Source organism: Anomalospiza imberbis, chromosome 6 (assembly GCF_031753505.1).
Source record: "Anomalospiza imberbis isolate Cuckoo-Finch-1a 21T00152 chromosome 6, ASM3175350v1, whole genome shotgun sequence".
NCBI classification, from domain to species: Eukaryota; Metazoa; Chordata; class Aves; order Passeriformes; family Viduidae; genus Anomalospiza; species Anomalospiza imberbis.
Genome location: NC_089686.1, coordinates 39848360 through 39866183, shown reverse-complemented (window position 1 = coordinate 39866183; position 17824 = coordinate 39848360). Strand labels below are relative to the sequence as shown.

General features: G+C 37.2%; 1 protein-coding gene across 4 annotated transcripts in view; it reads right to left on the bottom strand.

The window, feature by feature from the left end:
* The window catches only part of FUT8 (fucosyltransferase 8), a 92849-nt gene that overhangs the window by 72827 nt on the left and 2198 nt on the right, over positions 1–17824 (bottom strand). The window contains exon 1 of one of the 4 annotated variants that reach the window (XM_068193685.1): positions 866–990. The exons of the other annotated variants lie outside the window; for them this stretch is intronic. The gene's annotated coding sequence lies outside the window, so the exon portion shown is untranslated. Of the gene's footprint in view, positions 1–865; positions 991–17824 lie in introns of those variants that run through there. 4 annotated transcript variants of the gene reach the window in all.

Below are 17824 nucleotides of genomic sequence, written 5' to 3'. Positions count from 1 at the left end.
CATCCTTATAAAGGATTCAATAATATCTGCAGTGTTCAATCCAGTCTCCTGCATTACAACCAAAACCAAGTCCGAAACATTTCATCAACACTTTTCATGTAATTTAAGTTGCATTTTGAAAAGACACAAAATTTGAAAGCACAAGAGCAAGGATCAAGGAGTTCAAGGATGCCACGCTTTAGTGGCTGTAACTACAGCAGTGTTAGATGAAAATACTTACATCATCTTAGGAATTGCAGCAAGGAGGAAGAAAAAAAGGAAACACTTCTCCCATTCTTTCTCCATTTGACTGGGGCAAACTGATTTAATTCTCAACACAGACACTAGACTCATATGCCAGGCCTACTTTCCCAATACCACTCAAAATTCCACCTTTAGAGAATGCAAATTTTCTCTGCTGCAGAAGAAGATAAACTATGCACTAAGAGAAAAAATAAAAACAATAAACATTCCCTTTGGATATCGACAGGATACCAGTGGTAGATCTGAGAAACAGATCAGAATTTGAAAAGAACACTGAAAACTTTACAACAAATAACAATCAAATGTTTCCTTATCTGTTCTACCCTCTTTCTCAGAGATTTCTTTAATTCTACTACCAAGAAATCCCAAATTTTCATTTTTAATTTCTGAGTCCAGGATCAACCTTATCATCTTACACAGTATTCTTAGATAAGAATCATGAGATCATCTTGAACCACTGAGTTTTTTTCTCCCCATTTCTGGCACTAGACCTCATCTTCTGATTTTCAAACAAGATTTGTTTGTAAATTTATGCCTCAGATATATTTATTTTCAGATGTTTCTCTCCCATATATGCCCTCACAGCCAATAAAGACTATTGTTATTTCTTCCTAAGTCTTACTTGCCAAATGCTTTCTTTCTCCTTTAGGAAGGCAAGTTCAGCTTAACCACACTACCAGCTCTTTAATATCCAAATTACTTGCTCTTTTCAGAGTGGGACTGTGATCAGAGCTAATGCTACTCTAAATGTAAATAAATGAATGTTTTATTGGTTGGTCCTAACAATCTGTTTTTAAAAGCTAAAAACCAGCTGGTGTGGTTTAGAATCAAGTTACCCTCACCAAGCCACATCATCTGAGAAGGAAACAGATCAGGAGCTGGGTCACACAATAGCAATCTGCCTCTCATCATCAGTCTGGGTCTATCTGGAGCTCTCACCAGTGCTCAAGTATGTGAATTTGCAACCTATTTTTTATTTATTAAACATTTTCTATTACTCCAAACACATAAATCTACTCCTAAGTGTGATAATCCTACCTTCTCTAGTACAAGCCATTTCTGAAGCACACAGACCAGCTTTTTTGTAAAGTCACCCACATTTTCCACTGCCAGCTCCACAGTTTCAAGAGAAGTGACTGAGCCTATGTTAGGGAGAACATTGCATGAAAAGAATCTATTTTAAACAACTTAAAACACTTAAACACAACAAAACCACTTCCAACAAACAAACAAAATCAGTAAATTGGTAAAGAAAAAGAAATAGAAAATTATTCCTTCTGTAAGCCCAAGTGAGGCTCAGAACATGCTTTTTCCAGTTTTAGGAGATAATGTATGTTTCTATTGGAAAAGTAGGTATATAACTGAAAAACTGAATTTCATTTCTCCTATACCCATCAATCCATCTGCCTGGTAGCACTGCTAATTGCTGGTACTAAGAAAATTTCCTTAAACAAATATGGAAAATAAACATCTCATGGAGACAGAAGTAAAGCTAATATTTTAATGTATATATTTAAAAAATCATATAGGGTTTTCTATATACATCATATAATGGTTTGGGATTTGGTTTTGTTGTTTTTTTCCTTTAGATTCCTTACTGCTAAGAGCTAAAAAAGCTGGCATATGCAAGGTACAAAGTCAAATCATCTAACTTCTACTGCACAGAGAAGAAGCTCCCAGGAATCATCTATTTTGCAGAGAAGTGCGCAGGATTCTTTCTGCAGTTCAGTTTGGTATAGGAGGTTCCCCTTCAAACAAGCTTTGATTACCACTGGTTTGAGAAGACCATAGAAGTTGGTCAATGAAATTCCACTTTCAATCAAGCCAAATCTGGGAGCATTATTCCTCAATATTCATCAAAATAAGCATAAAAGACAAAAATCTCCCACTTGTCTTACTTTGTCACATAGTACTTTGCCACTTTGATCTTGTTCTAAGAGTACACCATTTTAAACAGCACAAATAACAATGAGAAACAAAATTTATTATCATTAAGTGCTTATGCTTTAGAGAAGAAAATATAAGAGTTACTTTAAGGTACAAAGTCCCTTTGTGATATTGAAATTTTGACACATACTCAGAATACTCTACAAAACTGATGCAGTACACAGAACAGTGCACAATCCCCTGACTTCTTTCATGGACATATTAAAGGGTCAAATGAAGAATTCATTTACAAAAAAAATTATCTCAAATATAAACACATTTTTAACCTATCCACCTGCCAGGAGGCAGGTGACTCAGAAGGTAATAAACCTATTATTGCACAGTTCTCAAGTTCTTTCCTGCTTCTCTCAAAGACACAGTGGCCCAACCACTTGACTCATTTCTCCCTTTTATTTACATGGCCCTAGCTGACACATCCCATAATTCCTGGAAGACACATCACTGTTGTTCAGTGTCTGCAGGCCTACATTTTTCACTTTACAAAGTTTTGTGTATGCTAGAGTAACATTGCTAATGCATTACACTATTGAACATGTGGTGCAAATTTGGGGAAAATTCGGAAAAACACTTCAAGCACTGGACCTCTTTTAGTTCTCTCAAATCCAGGAGAACATATGCTTCTTTTCCCCAGAGTTCCACTTTTTCTCAGCCATGTGAAGTGCCATCTGTGCTTCCCAGCCTGGCAGGCTAAAACTCTGCTGTCATTCAAATCACCAGTGGGCAAATTAAAGGCAAAGACTGTCCTCTTTAATAAAATAACAAGACTTACAAATGGCAACCTAGATCACAGCTCCAAAGGAATGAGGGGCAAGCGTGGGTAGCTAAAGGGTCACAGGGAGGAGAAGGTGGCAAACAGTAGAATATCTCCAGAGTTTCTTTGTAAACTTCTGCTTCTCAGCAAGCTAACACAAGAACTATGGGAATAATAAAAAAAAAAAAAGATAGCTGGAAATCTCAGAAAGTAAACAAAAATACAACTCAACTGACAAAACACATCTCGTGAGATACTCCATCCTGTTAGAAGGCATACTTGGCTCAGGGAGGACAGATATATAGGGTGGGGCAGGAAGTCTTCTCTTGAATATCTTTAGATTAGTATGTCTGTTCTGAAATACAGAATGCAAAAGAAGCCAAAGACTCCACATAACATTAGAATGGGGAAGTTACAATGAGCAGGAAACTGCAGACCTCCTATAAATTACCAAACCAGAAAATTTAAATGGATGAGGGAGTTGGATGGACTGTTGAGATTGTTTATTTATTGTTTGTTTGTTTGGTTTTTTTTTTGGTTGTTGGGTATGGTTTGGGTTTTTTTCTAGACAGCTAGCAGAATCATTCAAAGCAGAAGACTGAATATTAATGATTCACAGAGTAGGTCTTTTAGGAAGCAGATCACAGATAAAACTGAGTTAACCTCTAGTTAGTAACTGGCTTAACTATTACAGTTACAAAAGTTAACCTGAAAGGTTACATCAATAGAATAACGACTAACACTTTCCCAGACACTGAAATGCAAATCATCATGTCAGAACAAGTCCTGAAATACTTTTGATAAAGGCCAACAGCACTCTCCCAACCTCTGAGAACAATCTGAGGGTTATCACATGGCTGGGAAAACTTCCAACAGCATTGCACACACAGCTACCTGTTTTAAGGCTAAAAGATTAACAGAAAGGACAAATCTCAATCTGTGCCAGCTGTCCTCAGTAAGAGACAATGGTCCACTTTATTAGTGATGATGCAGTCAAAAGGGATTTGAAATCAAACCAGCTTAAGGAAACTAAAATTAAGTGCAGATAAAGTCTGGAAAAGTACATTAAAAAAAAAAAGAGGAGAAAGTAGTAACTATCTTTAGAAATTCAACAAAAAGAATGAGAAAATTCAAAGGAAAAAAATTGCACAGAAAGAACACTCTGTAGACTCTGGCTAATGAATGAAAAGACTGGAAAAAAAGCTGTCAGGAAAACCCAATTAAGAATGTTGTTAAGTGAGAATACAGTCAACATGTAGAAGAAATAAAAATCTACAAGCTGAAATGCTAGCAAAACCCATTCATCTAAAATCAGGTCAAGAAACAAAATTAAAAAAAAAAGGTTTTGAATTTGAGGGAGAAAATTGTTCATTCAGTACAGCCTCATGTTTATTTGTTACCAGTTGCAGTAATTAGTTCAAAAGAGAAAGTTCATCCTGTCAAAAGACAATGTTTGACAGTCACAGGGAAAAAAAATCAGCAAGCTTCGCAGAAGAAAGACAGTACCATACATTTCACTGAAAAACAACTGTGATGTTGAAAACACAACACAAAGGAACATGGCTGTAAGCCAATAAAAAAAAAGTCTTATTTGTTTCTTGTTCATATTTATATAAAAAAAGCTAGAGAACCTTGCTATTTATTTTGCAGAATCATTTTAAACTGTGGAATTTAATTCACACTATCAAAGTTCTGACATAAAGCAGGTAAAGTTTTTTAAAAATTAAAAAAATATACACTTTACACTGCAAATACCAGCTACCCCTACTAATACCATTACTCAAGTCTTTTACATTCAGAGAAAATTTATATTGAAAGAGATGTGAACACACAAGAGAAATACCAACACCAACAGAATTATTAAAAAGCCTCTATGTATGAATTGAAACAATTCATTTAGTAAATTAAAAGAAAGAAACCACATTTTTTTATTGTGCCTTAGATGCCTCACCCTTTTTCTTCTTAATTTTTTTCTACCCTCTGAAAAAGGTAAGTTCTTCAAACCTACCCACAGTGAGCACATGATTTGATTTTGCTATGGAAATTATACTAGGAATTCGTACGTAATTTCATCTTTTCAAAGCCTTTAAAAAAGAACCAAATAAAAATCATAGCACTTTATTGTGAAGTCTAACATCGATCAGCTTGAGTGACTCTGCTTTTATTAACTGACTGGTCAAGTAGCAGTGCATTAACAAGATTGTGGTCAACCTCACTGCTGTGACTCAGACCCATACCAGCAGCTGTGCAGATTTCAAAGATAGTATCAATTCTGTACTGCTGCCACTGCTCCTCCATGGGAAGGTTAAGAACAGATGCAAGTAGCATTCAGCAACCAGGAAGTTGAGAAAAAAAAGGCACACAACACTGCTTCCCTTGAGAGCAGTGCAGCTTCATGTTTATCAGACATGGTAAATGTTCATGTTTATCAGACAGGTTAATCAAAGGTAGATCTTCAAACAAACCTTCAAACAAAGTCAAGAAGACTATCAAATTTAAGATCCTGGTAATTAAGGTGAAAGAAGTGGTCAGGGATTTTCAATAACAAAATCTGAAAGACCTTTCTGCAATGTCTGTTAGGTGCCTGATAATGAAGGGAGCTGAAAATCTGTATTAAATATAATTCCATCAGTATAAATATTATAGAGAAAACCCATGTAATTTATATCATTCAGCACAACAGAAATGCCTCTGAATATATTCCTTGATACTACACACCAAGTTTTACAGAACCTAAATGTTAGGGAAAAAACCTGTACTAATACTAGAGTACATTTCATCTCAGAGAGATTTCAGGTCTTTTAAGTTGCTGGTATTTGAAAAATTTTTGACATCTTTTCCTTGAGCAGTCTTCACCACAAACAGACTAAAGCAGCATGATATTAAGAGACTATTCCCTCAAATGTACACTTCAATGTTCCTCCTGAAGTGGTTGTTATTTTCCTATCTCCCACTTTTACTATCCATTAGCCCATCTTATATGACTTTCTTACTCCTCTCATGCTTAATTTATGAAGAAAATATTTAGCAAATTATACATATGTTCTTCCTACTTAGGGATAAAAAGCAAAAAAAAAGTTGCATGTTGATTTTTAATCGAGTTGAATTTCATATTTCTTTTCTCTTTCAGTTTATAATGTATGAAGGAGAGCAGACGGACACTGCAATGAATTTACTATGGGTTAAAGGCTCCACAAAAAACTGCTTCATTCATACCCAAAGCAAGTATGCATTGGTAGTAAGTCAGATTTCCCTACAGTACCCAATGACTGTGGTACAAACCATCCTATATGACCAGTATAATCTGGTATCATTACATAGTTTTGTATATACATCTGCCTATATGCATATAATATGGATGAATTTAATCCACACTATACATATAACCCAGTTTTCAAACAGCAAGGAACTTTATAAATTGCATCGAGCATCACTTCTGCTTCCCTTTGTAACAGCTGTTTCATTTAACCATAGATCACCCTTGCCCATCAGTCAAGAGATGCTGGCAGACACCAAGCAAAGAAAACAAGGCAGTACTCAAACACCAAGGGATACAGAATTCTGAAGACGGGGTTTCTGCTAAATCCTGATTCCAGTAACAGAACAGTAGGAAAAGAAAAGGTAGTATATGGATGAACTCTGGGAAACATGAAAGAAAAGACATTGAGACAACATTAAAAAAAATAATATGTAATCTTAAGCCTGATATACAAGCAAAATTTGTAGCAGCTTTCACTGTACAGTTAGTTTTACAGAGATACAGGCTGACATCAGTGCTGTCCATCACTGAACTCATTAGAGAGCTTACTGGATAAAGAAGGACAAACTTGTCACTACACTTCATACATTTCCATCAGGAAACAGAAAGTCTAAAGCTGAGAAAGTGCAAGATGAAAGACAGATGAGAGACAAAATGTTTTGCTGAAGCTCAAAATGCACCCTCAAAAACTAATGAGTCTGCCTTCCAAATATCTTTTCTCTACACACTATACATGCTGTCACCAATTACACATATGTAATTAGTGCAATTAAGGGGAGACAGACATCCGTAATAGTACAAATGTCATTAGAAATCAATTCAAATTACAATATTCAATTTTGGTCTACCATTGTTTATTCCTAAATACTGTCACACTGTATTTTTTTATGTTAGCACATACTAATTGCACATCTGGGACTATCTACCTTCAAAATAACAGTAAGTCTTCATATAGCATATCCAAACAGCTGAAGAATTCTCAGATGGGAATCCACGGTTCAGAACATTTTTTTATCTACAATCACATTTGACCTAACATAAGAATAAAAAAAAAAGCCATAATAGAGCCCTGAGCTCTAGATACAATTCAACACCAGGTGATTGCAGTTAATAAACACCATATTAATAAAATATTTTCAAGCAAAAACCAAGAAAAGAACTGTCCAAATGAGCATTCCAAATGTTTTCACTTCACAGTACTAGTGATTTCAAAAAGAACCCTTAAAACTATAACCTTTTTTGATAAGATATGCTTAAACCAGATAAATAATCAACTTCATTTTGGTTGCTTCTGCCAGGGACAGAAGGAAGTTAAATACTACACAACTGTAGAAGACTTCAAGAGAAAAGCCAATAACAAAAGGTTAGCAATCTAAAGATTCCCTATTTGCTGACTTCAAGGTGCTCTTGTGTAACAGAATGGCACAGTGAACACTAGGGTCACAAGCAGTTCTTTACTGTCCTAAGTCAGACCACAGTAAACCCCTTTAAGAAACAAAAACCTGGCTAAATACATTTGACTCGCAGTTGCCAGTGAGTTTTACCCACTATTTACAAACTTATCAGCAGGAAACCATTTTCAGGAACACCCAGGCTGCACCTTTGCTGTCTAACACAGCATGACCATATTGTAGCATTTCACATCAGCGTCACAAGGAAATATATTTAAATGAAAATTTCGGAACTGTGAAAAAGTGTTTCTGTATTTATACTAGCTATATGAACATGAAGAAAGTCAAAAGGCTTGACTCAGCATGAAATCTGTTCAGAATCTGCATGCACCTTAAAAAAAAGCACTGTGAAATAAATAAGATATAATTCTGCTTACTATTTTTCCCACTTATTTCCAAATATAACCATGTAATTGATGCCCTAGTTAACATTTCTGATGGGACACCAAACCTCCATTTACTAGCTCAGATTTTTGAAAGCATAAAAAATTAGTCACATAAATCTATAAAATCGAAAGGCCAAGATTAATCATTTCATTTTCTAAACAATCTATAGCAAAATACCTCTCCTATGAGGAAAGACTGACAGAATTGGGTTTGTTCAGCCTGAAAAAGAGAAAGCTTCAGGGTAACCTAATTGCTGCCTTCCAGTACCTGAAGGGAGTGTGCAAAAAAGACAGAGAGGGACTTTTGACAAGAGCATGTAGTGGCAGGACAAGGGGGGATGGCTTCAAACTGAGAGTAGACCTAGGAATCAGATAATAGGAAGAAATTGTTTCCTGTGAGGATGTGAAGCACTGAAACAGGTTGCCTGGAGAAGTTGCAGATGCCCCATCCCTCAAAGCATTCAAGGCCAGGCTGGAGCTCTGAGAAACCTGGTCTAGTGAAAGGTAGCCCTGCCCACGACAAGGGAGTTGAAACTGAATGATCTTTAAGGTCTGCTCCTACACAAACCATTCAGTGACTCCATGACATTCAGGATATCATCCCAATGCCTTAATCAGCATGGCATGACTTGAAAACACCTGAAAATCTGTACTATATTGTACCACAGTCAATTTTATGCTCGTCTTCCAAATCTCTCCTCTAATAAAAGGGCTCTCCACTGGAAAAAGCAGGATGTTAGATAAGCAGGAGAAAACCTGGAATCAGACAGGCCAAAATATTATAAAAGGCATCCCCACCAAACAAAGATCAGATGGGGTGAGTGGTACATGTCACATCAACAAAAAATGCAGCTAAAAAGGACCTATTTAATCTTTTCCTAATGACAACTGATGTCCACTTGGCATAAAAAGTTGGATAAAAGGGTATTTTAACCACAGGTGAAACCTGTAACTGTGAACAAACCAACACTGGAGATATGCATGCAGTTAACCAATCCACTCAGCAGGCATAGAAATGTGTCAGTTCCCCTTCCATTCTTGTGAAGAATGAGCAAGCCCACCACAAACAGCCACAGCACCCAAACAGCAAACCTGCAACTGATACAGTTGAATAGTAAATGTACTCACAATCTACATAAGAACATGCGCCACAAAAGGCACAGTCTTGGAAGTCTTAAACGAAAATACAGTTGGTCATAAAACCATGACTGTCTCTTCAAAGCCAGGACAGTGGGATCTTATCTGCTGCAGGACTTCAGGACACAGTGGATTTGGAAGCAAGCAAAAAATCAATGCTGTAAAACAGTATTTCAAACTCATTCTTCGGAAAGTCTAGCATCAAAACATCTCCGGTGAAGAGATGCCAGCATATCCTGTTACATCTCAACTCATGGTTTTATGACCCTATGTCAGATTTCAGTCCTTGGGATATTTCCTATTCTTGTTCCAACAGCCTGAAGCAACTAGACGTGTTCAGCGTGCCTAAGGATAAACTGCGGGTGACTTTGTGCATGCATACAGAAGGGTCTTAAGAGCAAGCAACTGAGTACAGACCATGTTCTCTCAGCTCTTCTGCAGACACAGAATCTGCAGACTTATTAACATTACCTATGCATGATGCAGCAGTACGTTGTACCGGAAAATCAAACAAGCATTTTAAATTATGCTGATCTCTCTGTATCTCATATGTATGCCTGGCTCCTTGAGAGACAAACATTTCTTTGCTCTACTTATATTGAATTCCTCATCTGTAAGAGCACTATCTGTTGTAATTAAGTGAAAAAGGATAAAAGGGCTTTCTCACATGTATTACAAGCATGCTGTTGCCACTGAAAAAAAGTTACATCAGAAAAAAACATAAACAACCTGCTAGGGGACATCCCCCGCTCCCTAGGAAGTACACAAAGCATATATCTGCAGAATTTGAAAATACTGTCATAGGGTGTAATGTAAGCTGCTATATTACCAAAATTGCCATCCATCTTTACAGCCTGGCAGAACAAACTTCAGAGTATTGATACCTAGTCCAGCAGCACCTCATTGACGTTAAAAGACAAAAAACCATTGCAAAGAGAATGTCTAGCAGTTCAATCCAAAATCCAGAATGCTGAGTAGGCATCTGCAATGAAGAATAACTCAAGGAGAACATCTTTCAATGCCACTGAATGCCTCCAGTGGGCCACGTGAGGAAAAAGGTGTAATTCATCCTGTCCTAGCTGCTATAACTTAAAAACACCCCAAGCAATAGACAGATCAAAAAATCAGATGCTGTACTGTTAAAAAACAAATCCCAAGATAACTGTGAAACAGATTTAGATATTGAACAGAAATGTGAAGACATGCATTGAGAAGACTGTAAACTGTGAACAAGACATTCTAAACCCCAGACTACAGAAAAGGGAAGGGCAGAGACGATCTATGCATACTGAGACATGGCACAATACCACAAAGGTATCTCAGTGAAACCCGCAAAAGTAAGGAAAACATTTATGTTTAGTTTTAAGTTTTTCTCCTGTACATTCAAATCTTGCCCTAAATAAGGAACAAATGCTTGCCTAGGCAGCTGAAAGAAACTAAAGACATAGGTGCCCTGCCATGAATACTTTTATACAAGTAGGGGTGGGAGAAAATCAAAAAGTGGGTAAGGGGACAGAGTATCCATCAACACATTACAGCCACATTAGATGACTGTATCCTTGAGAGGGAACTGTTTTTGCTGTTGCTGTGTGAGCACTGATTGTCAAACAAAGGAAGCTGTTTAGCAAACACAAAAAGGAGAAAAAATATCAGCTAAGTATAGCCTATCAGGTATACTACATATTTTATCATCATAAACAGAGGCATAGAGCTGAAGACAAACGTTCCAGGCCATCTAAAAGCTCATATTCTGAACTTGGTCAACAGGATTTTTCCTTAGAGGCAAAGGGTTTTAAGAATAAATTTTTGTAATTGAACACATTAATAATTTAAACAAATATTTTTACAATATGTTTTATGAACTCTTCAATAAACAGCATATTGGAAAAATACTTTAGTATTTATCACATACATTCAAAAAAACACCTTCAAAAAATAAATTCCAAAAAGCTTAATAAATATATCGGTACCCATACAAATCAGATTTACCTTGAAAAGTTACTTTGTCACTGTGCAAACAAACTATGGTGAAGTACAATGTAGGTAATATATTAAACTAAAGATGAACATTGGTAGATTATTGGAAGAGAATTTCTACTGCTCTTTTACAAAACCTTTTGCAAGGGGAATGCTTTGAAGAAAGAGTTTAATTCACAGCAAGTCAAAATTGATGTCCATAAGATATTCACAGCAATGCTCCACAAGCTTCTAAAGAGTCTGTAGCATGCAGAATTAATAATATCATGGTGATATTTATTGCTATTAACTGCCTCACAAAAAAAAAATTCTAACATTACAGAAAATTATTCATCATACTATAAGATTAAGAAACAAACATATCATGAAAGCACACTCCTAAAAAGCATTTACTTTCAGAATACTGCTACCACAAAGAAACTGTAGAAGCACAAACTTCATCAAGCTCTAGAATGACCAACAGATGAAGTATTTATTTTTACCATGTTATATATTCTGAAAATAAATTATGCACATTTTGCTTATAAATATCTAATATTTGAAGGAACTAAAGACAATCATTAATTCATGGAAACTATGCTTTGCTACAGAAATCACCATTTGTTTTAGGGAGGATATCTACAGAGGACAGGTTAGCAAACACAAATGAAGAGGCAAAAACCTCAGAAAAAGATCATTCCTCATATAACACCTCATACTTAAATAACAAAAATGAAAAATAAATTTTAACTATATATATACACCCAGCCTGTTATTTCACAGTAGTTCTCTGCAACAGGCAAGTCTTCTGATTTGAAGACTTTTAGCCAAAAGTCTTCCAAAACAGTTACTGGGTTCCTTGCATCTTAGGACTACCTCTCTTCCTTTATTTATTCCCCACCCTGAAAATGTGGCAGGGGAGGGAGAAAAGAGCAGGAAGAAACAATAATCATGTGAGGGATTTAGTATATAATATTTGAGGGAGGGGGGGAATCAGAATTAATTACAACTGATTTAACAGGTTGTCAGAAAATCATCATCTTGAAATGATGCATTATGAGCTACATAATATGAATTTACATATGTATCATGACAAACGACCAAGAGAGATCACCAATCTTTAAGGCTGACAGATACTTCCTTGTAGAAGAATCATTTTTTAGTTTAAGTTGCCAAAGGCTTTTCAAGATGACCCATTCTGTGCCAGGTGTCCATGTCAAAGCTGTTTCAAATGTTTACATGGTAAGCAAAACATATTTTCCTCCTTCCAAGGAAAGCTACCTAAAAATACACTATTGCCTCATTACAAAAGGTTCTTTTTCTTCAAAAAGTTTAATTACTCATATGCTTTATGCTCTACATGCATCTTTCTAAGACAGAGCAAAATGCTTACCCTGACATACAGGTGATGCTTTTGTCAAGCTCACTGTAATGTTACTGTTACTGATTTTGTTTTGATATGTTTCAGCTGAGCTACCTACATATTCTGTCTGTACTTATTCCACTCCTGTAAGGCTTCTGGGAACTAAAGATCCACGGCTGCAGACTCACTGGATAATAGAGCTTAGAAGGGACCTCTACAAGTCCCTCTCCTGCTCCAATCTCCCGCTCCAAGTCAGATATGAGGTAAGAATGGGTTGCTCAGCTTTCCTATTTGGGTCCTGAAAACCTGTAAGACAGAAGCTACACAGCTTCTCAGGGCAACCTCTTACAAGCTTCAATACCCCCATGAAAAGAATTTTTCCTTACATCCAGCCTGAACCTTCCGTGTTTCAATTTATAAACACTGCCTCATGTCCTCTCCCCACACATCTCAGTAAAAGAGCCTGACTCCATCTTCTCAGTGATGTCCTCAAAAAAAAACAGTATGTTGTTGTTTGATCCCACTGAGATCGCCTGTTTCTCCAGCTGAACAAATCTGTCTCAGCCTCTCCTCACAGGACGAGTGTTCCAGCTCCCTAATCATCTTGCTAGTCCTCCACCACCTTCACTTCTATTTATCAGTGTCTTTCCTGTATTGAGAGTCCCAAAACTGGGCACAGCACTCTAGATGCAGTCTAATGAGTACCAAGTAGAGAGAGACAACCACTTCCCTCCATCTGCTGGCTATGTTCCTTCTCATAGAGTCCAGGATGTTGCTGCCCTTCCTTTCTTTAGGCTGAGAGAGTCAGGGTTGTGGACAGCAAGAGGGAAAGGGAGAAGAAAAGGAGAGAAGGCTCCTGTGAAATCTTAAAGCACTTTCCACTACCTAAAGGGGGTCTACATGACAGCTGGATAGGGACTTCTGACAAGGGCATGTAGTGAAAACGCAAGGCAGAATGGCCTTCAGCTGAAGAGGGAAAGTTTAAATAAGATACTAGGAAGAAATTTTTTACTGTCAAAGTGGTGGAACTCTGGACCAGGTTGCCCAGCGAGGTTGTGGATGCCCCATCCCTGGAACTGTACAAGGCCAGGCTGGATGGGGCTCTGAGCAATCTGGTCTAGTGGAAGGTGTCCCTGCCTATGGCAGGGGGGTTGGAATTGGACAATCTTTTATGTCCCTTTGTATAGGGCGTGACTGAGATAGAGTTCATTTTTTTTTTTCCTTTTCCATAGCAGCCCTCAGTGCTGTGCTTGACATTGGTAGCTGGGAACCATTCTGTGATTCTGCAGGGGCATGCTGCTGCTGATCCATGGTCAGAGTGCTGTTTGCCAAGACCCCAGGCTTCTCCAGCAGAGCTGCTTTCCAGCCTGTCAGTCCCCAGCTGTATCATTGCAAGATGCTCCTCTTTCACCAGTGTAGAACTTGGCAGCTGTTCTTGAATAAAACTCCAAATGGGCCTTGTGTTCACAGTGACAAAGTCCCCCTGAATGGCAGCACCATCATCAAGCAGAGCAAATATTTCCCCCAAATTTGGTGTCATCTTCAAGCACAAGAGCACACTTTGTCACTATTCAGGATAAATCCCTGCAATACCCCTCCTGTTACCAGCCTCCCTATATGACACATTAATCACTTCTATCTGAATCCATCCATCCATCCAGTCTTTTTTGTATCTTCTAGTTCTCCAGCAATCTGTAATGTCCAAATCTGGATACAAGAATATCATTGGAGATTGAGTTGAAAATCTTGCTAAAGTCCAGAAAAATTAAATCCACTGTTCTTACCTCATCCAAACATTCAGTCAGCTTACCATAGAAGGTAATCTGCCTCGTCATGCATGATTTACCTTTGATAAATCCATGCTGATTGCTCCCATTCACTTTCTTCTTGTGACCAGAAATGTGTTCCAAGAAAACTCATGCCCCTATTTTCCCAGGGACAAAAAGGAAACTACCCAGTTTGTAGCTATTTGGGCTGTATTTTTGCCTTTTTTGGAGGGTGCAACATATGCATTTGTTCAGCCATTGGGAGGGTTTTCTGGTATCCAAGATGCTTCAAAGATGCTAGGGAAGGACCTCACTGTGACACTGGCCAGCTCTATCAACATTCACAGGCACAGTACTTTTGGCCCCATGCACTGGTAGGATTTGAGTGTCTCAATAATCCCAACTGAATCCTCAGCCACTGCTGGCAGCTGCTCTCCTCAAACCCTTGTTGCTAAGCACAGAGGCCTGGGAGACCTTGCTGGTGATAACTCACTAAGGGACAGAAGGATCAGGGTACCCCAGCCTTATCTGCATCCACTGTCACCATGTCACATCACATTCCAAATGAAGCTCGTATTTTACTTGTTCTGCTTTTCACTACTCAAGTAATAGAAGAAACTCTTCTTGCTGCCCTCGATCTCCCTCCTAAGCATCATCTCTAGGTAAGCATTGGCTCTCTTGATGTCATCCCTACATACCAGAACAATTTTTCTAAATTTCTCCTTTGTAGCCTGTCCCAGCTGCCCCTGTTTGTATATTCCATTTTTTGCACTGCAGCTCAGACATGAGTTCCCCACAAAGTCAAGCTCATCTTTTGATAGGCCTGCTTGCTTTCCTGACTATCAGGATGGATCACTGGCATCTAAATTTATTCTCAGTGATACCACTGCTGTATCCAACAAGTATGAAAACATAAGCTATATGGGTAAACAAAGGGTGGAAAAGAAAGGAACCAATAAAATTTGACTAAAGAAAGAACTGCAACATGGGAAAAAGCTGATACAGTTGACACAATGAACACAATCTTGAGTTTGGGATACAGACCAAGTCTGAGACAGCTAGGAAAACAGACAGGAAAGGTAAAAACTAATTCAAATGAGGGGAGCCAGAAGAAGAGGGAAAGCTGAAGAGGGAAAACTAAAGAAGACAGAACTACAGGAGCCAGTGGAAATGCACAGCATAGAGAGGAGAAATCCTTTTTATGACAGAGAACTGGATGTGAAACTGAGGGTAGTGGGCAGAAACCTGAGACCAGCAGACAGGACTGTGAAAGGGTTAAAACGGTGAAAGAAACTGGGATAAACAATTTATTAGTTAGAACCTCTATGCACAGCAGTGCTGGATGTCAGATAGGAAGCCCTTTAACAAGAAACAAACTGTTTACTTGGGGAAAATAGAATTGTGATAAAAATTTCAGGACAGGGCAAAGAAGATTGGGACAAGGCTATCACACAAGGAATAAGCAGAAAAATCAGCATCCAACAGAATATGTTCACTCCCAGAGCCTGGAATAGAGCCCAAGATTCCAGAGTTTCACCTCTACTTTCAAACACTTCAAAATCTCAGAAAACCATACACAGACAACATCATTTGGAGTACAGCTGAATAACAAATTACTATTATCACATTCCCAGCTAGCTCAAGTCTCATAGCAAAATGGACAAATCTCAGCATTTTTAAAGACTTATATGCTATATGTGTATTACTCATATGTGCAATCCCACAGGACAGAGGGTTTCCTCCTATCCATCAGGTTTGCTGATTTTTTTTAATCTAGAATGTTGAACATTTTGGTTATGTATTAAGAATTTCATGGAGTTTTAAACAGTTGGCTATCAAAAACCTAACCATTGGTTCAAAAAATATATATAGTCACATCAGAAAAATTAAAGGTTATTTGATCTTGTTCTCTGTACCCTTGTGCTCAAGGTATTCTTGCTGTGTTACTGAACAACGTGTTAGAAAAAAAAATCAATAACAACATTATATTATATAAGGACCTTGCCATATGCACTGCAAATGTTGGCAAGTGTGTTGTTAATAAGAAAGGTATTGTAGGTAAAGTGAGGGAATTAATACTGTCCTGGAAATTTTTATTTTCTTCTTCTTTCTTGCTGACAAACCATCTTTAAAAGAAAATATATCAAAAACCCCCACAAACTTTTAATGAGCAATCCGCTCTTCATCAAAATTATGGACTTAGTACCTTGGGGTTAACACAGCAACAGATCTAAGTATTTATACCTACAGTCTAAATCAACACACACCATACTACAAATCAAGCAATGAGGTCTTTCCTATATATGCATTCATGGATCCCTGTTGAGGGGTTTATTAAAAACAACAAAAAAAGCCAGATTATCGTTAGCAAATTAGACCTTTATGGGAAAACATCTTAGAACACATAAATCATTAAAACACTGATAGATTATTTTGAAAAATCATATCATAAAGGTCCTAAATTGGATATTCAACACAAAGGAATACATAATATATCTCAGGAGACTTATGTGAAAATATTACTAGTGAAACGTAGGCACTAGAGACTGAAGGTAATGAAACAGCAAAAGAGGAAATTAACAAAGTACAGTATGAACAGCACATAAACAAATATTGAGGCCACACATTATTTGATACCAAGAAAATGGATTCGGTACGGCACACTGAACACCATCTATGTCGTTGTATGCTATATACTGAAAGTAACATTGTAGGGAAAAATGTAAAATTTAACCCTATATTTATAGGCCACATTACATGTCTTACAAGAATTTCTGATTCTGCCATTTCATGATGTGTAAGAGCTTGATCTTTCAATTTTGAAGTTCTTTGGATACAGTTTTTGTTGCACAATAGCAAAACACATACTCTATTTCCCAAAAAAAAAATCACACATCACTTCACTTGCAGATTATTTTCATCATACAAGAGATGCATATTAATGCAATCATACATAGCATGCATCATCTATATTTGTTTTCCTTATTGTATTAGAAGCATATTCTATGACCAGACAACAAGCTTTAATTAAGTCACTTTTGCTTTGACACTAGCTCCCCCTCCAGACCAGTCTAAGATTATAGTAATGACTTTTTGCTTTAATTCTGACTGTGCAACAAGATATAAATACTCAAATCCAAACCTTCTTCTTCTTTATCCATTGAAATGTCAATGAACAGACTGATACGATAAACTATAAAGAAAATCATCATTTATTATTTTTAACTTCATACATCCAAGCTTGGGAAAATCATTTGGTTTAGATAAGATCTGACAGATAAAGCACCTATTCCATACAGCCACATAAAGTCAGAAATGGACCAAAAATAAAATTTTTACACTATGAATGGTGTACAATATTTGTAATACACAAATATTCAATAATACAATCAAGTCTCTGTTTGAAGTCTCAATAAAGTGATCATAAACCACAGATGCCAAACCAAAGGGAAGCTCCTATGTGGTTTAGTACAGCCTTTACTGATTCACTTAAGGTGAAGTAGCCCCATTTCTACTCCAGCAAGTATAGCTAACATGTTTTTTCTCATATTAGCTAGAACTCGTA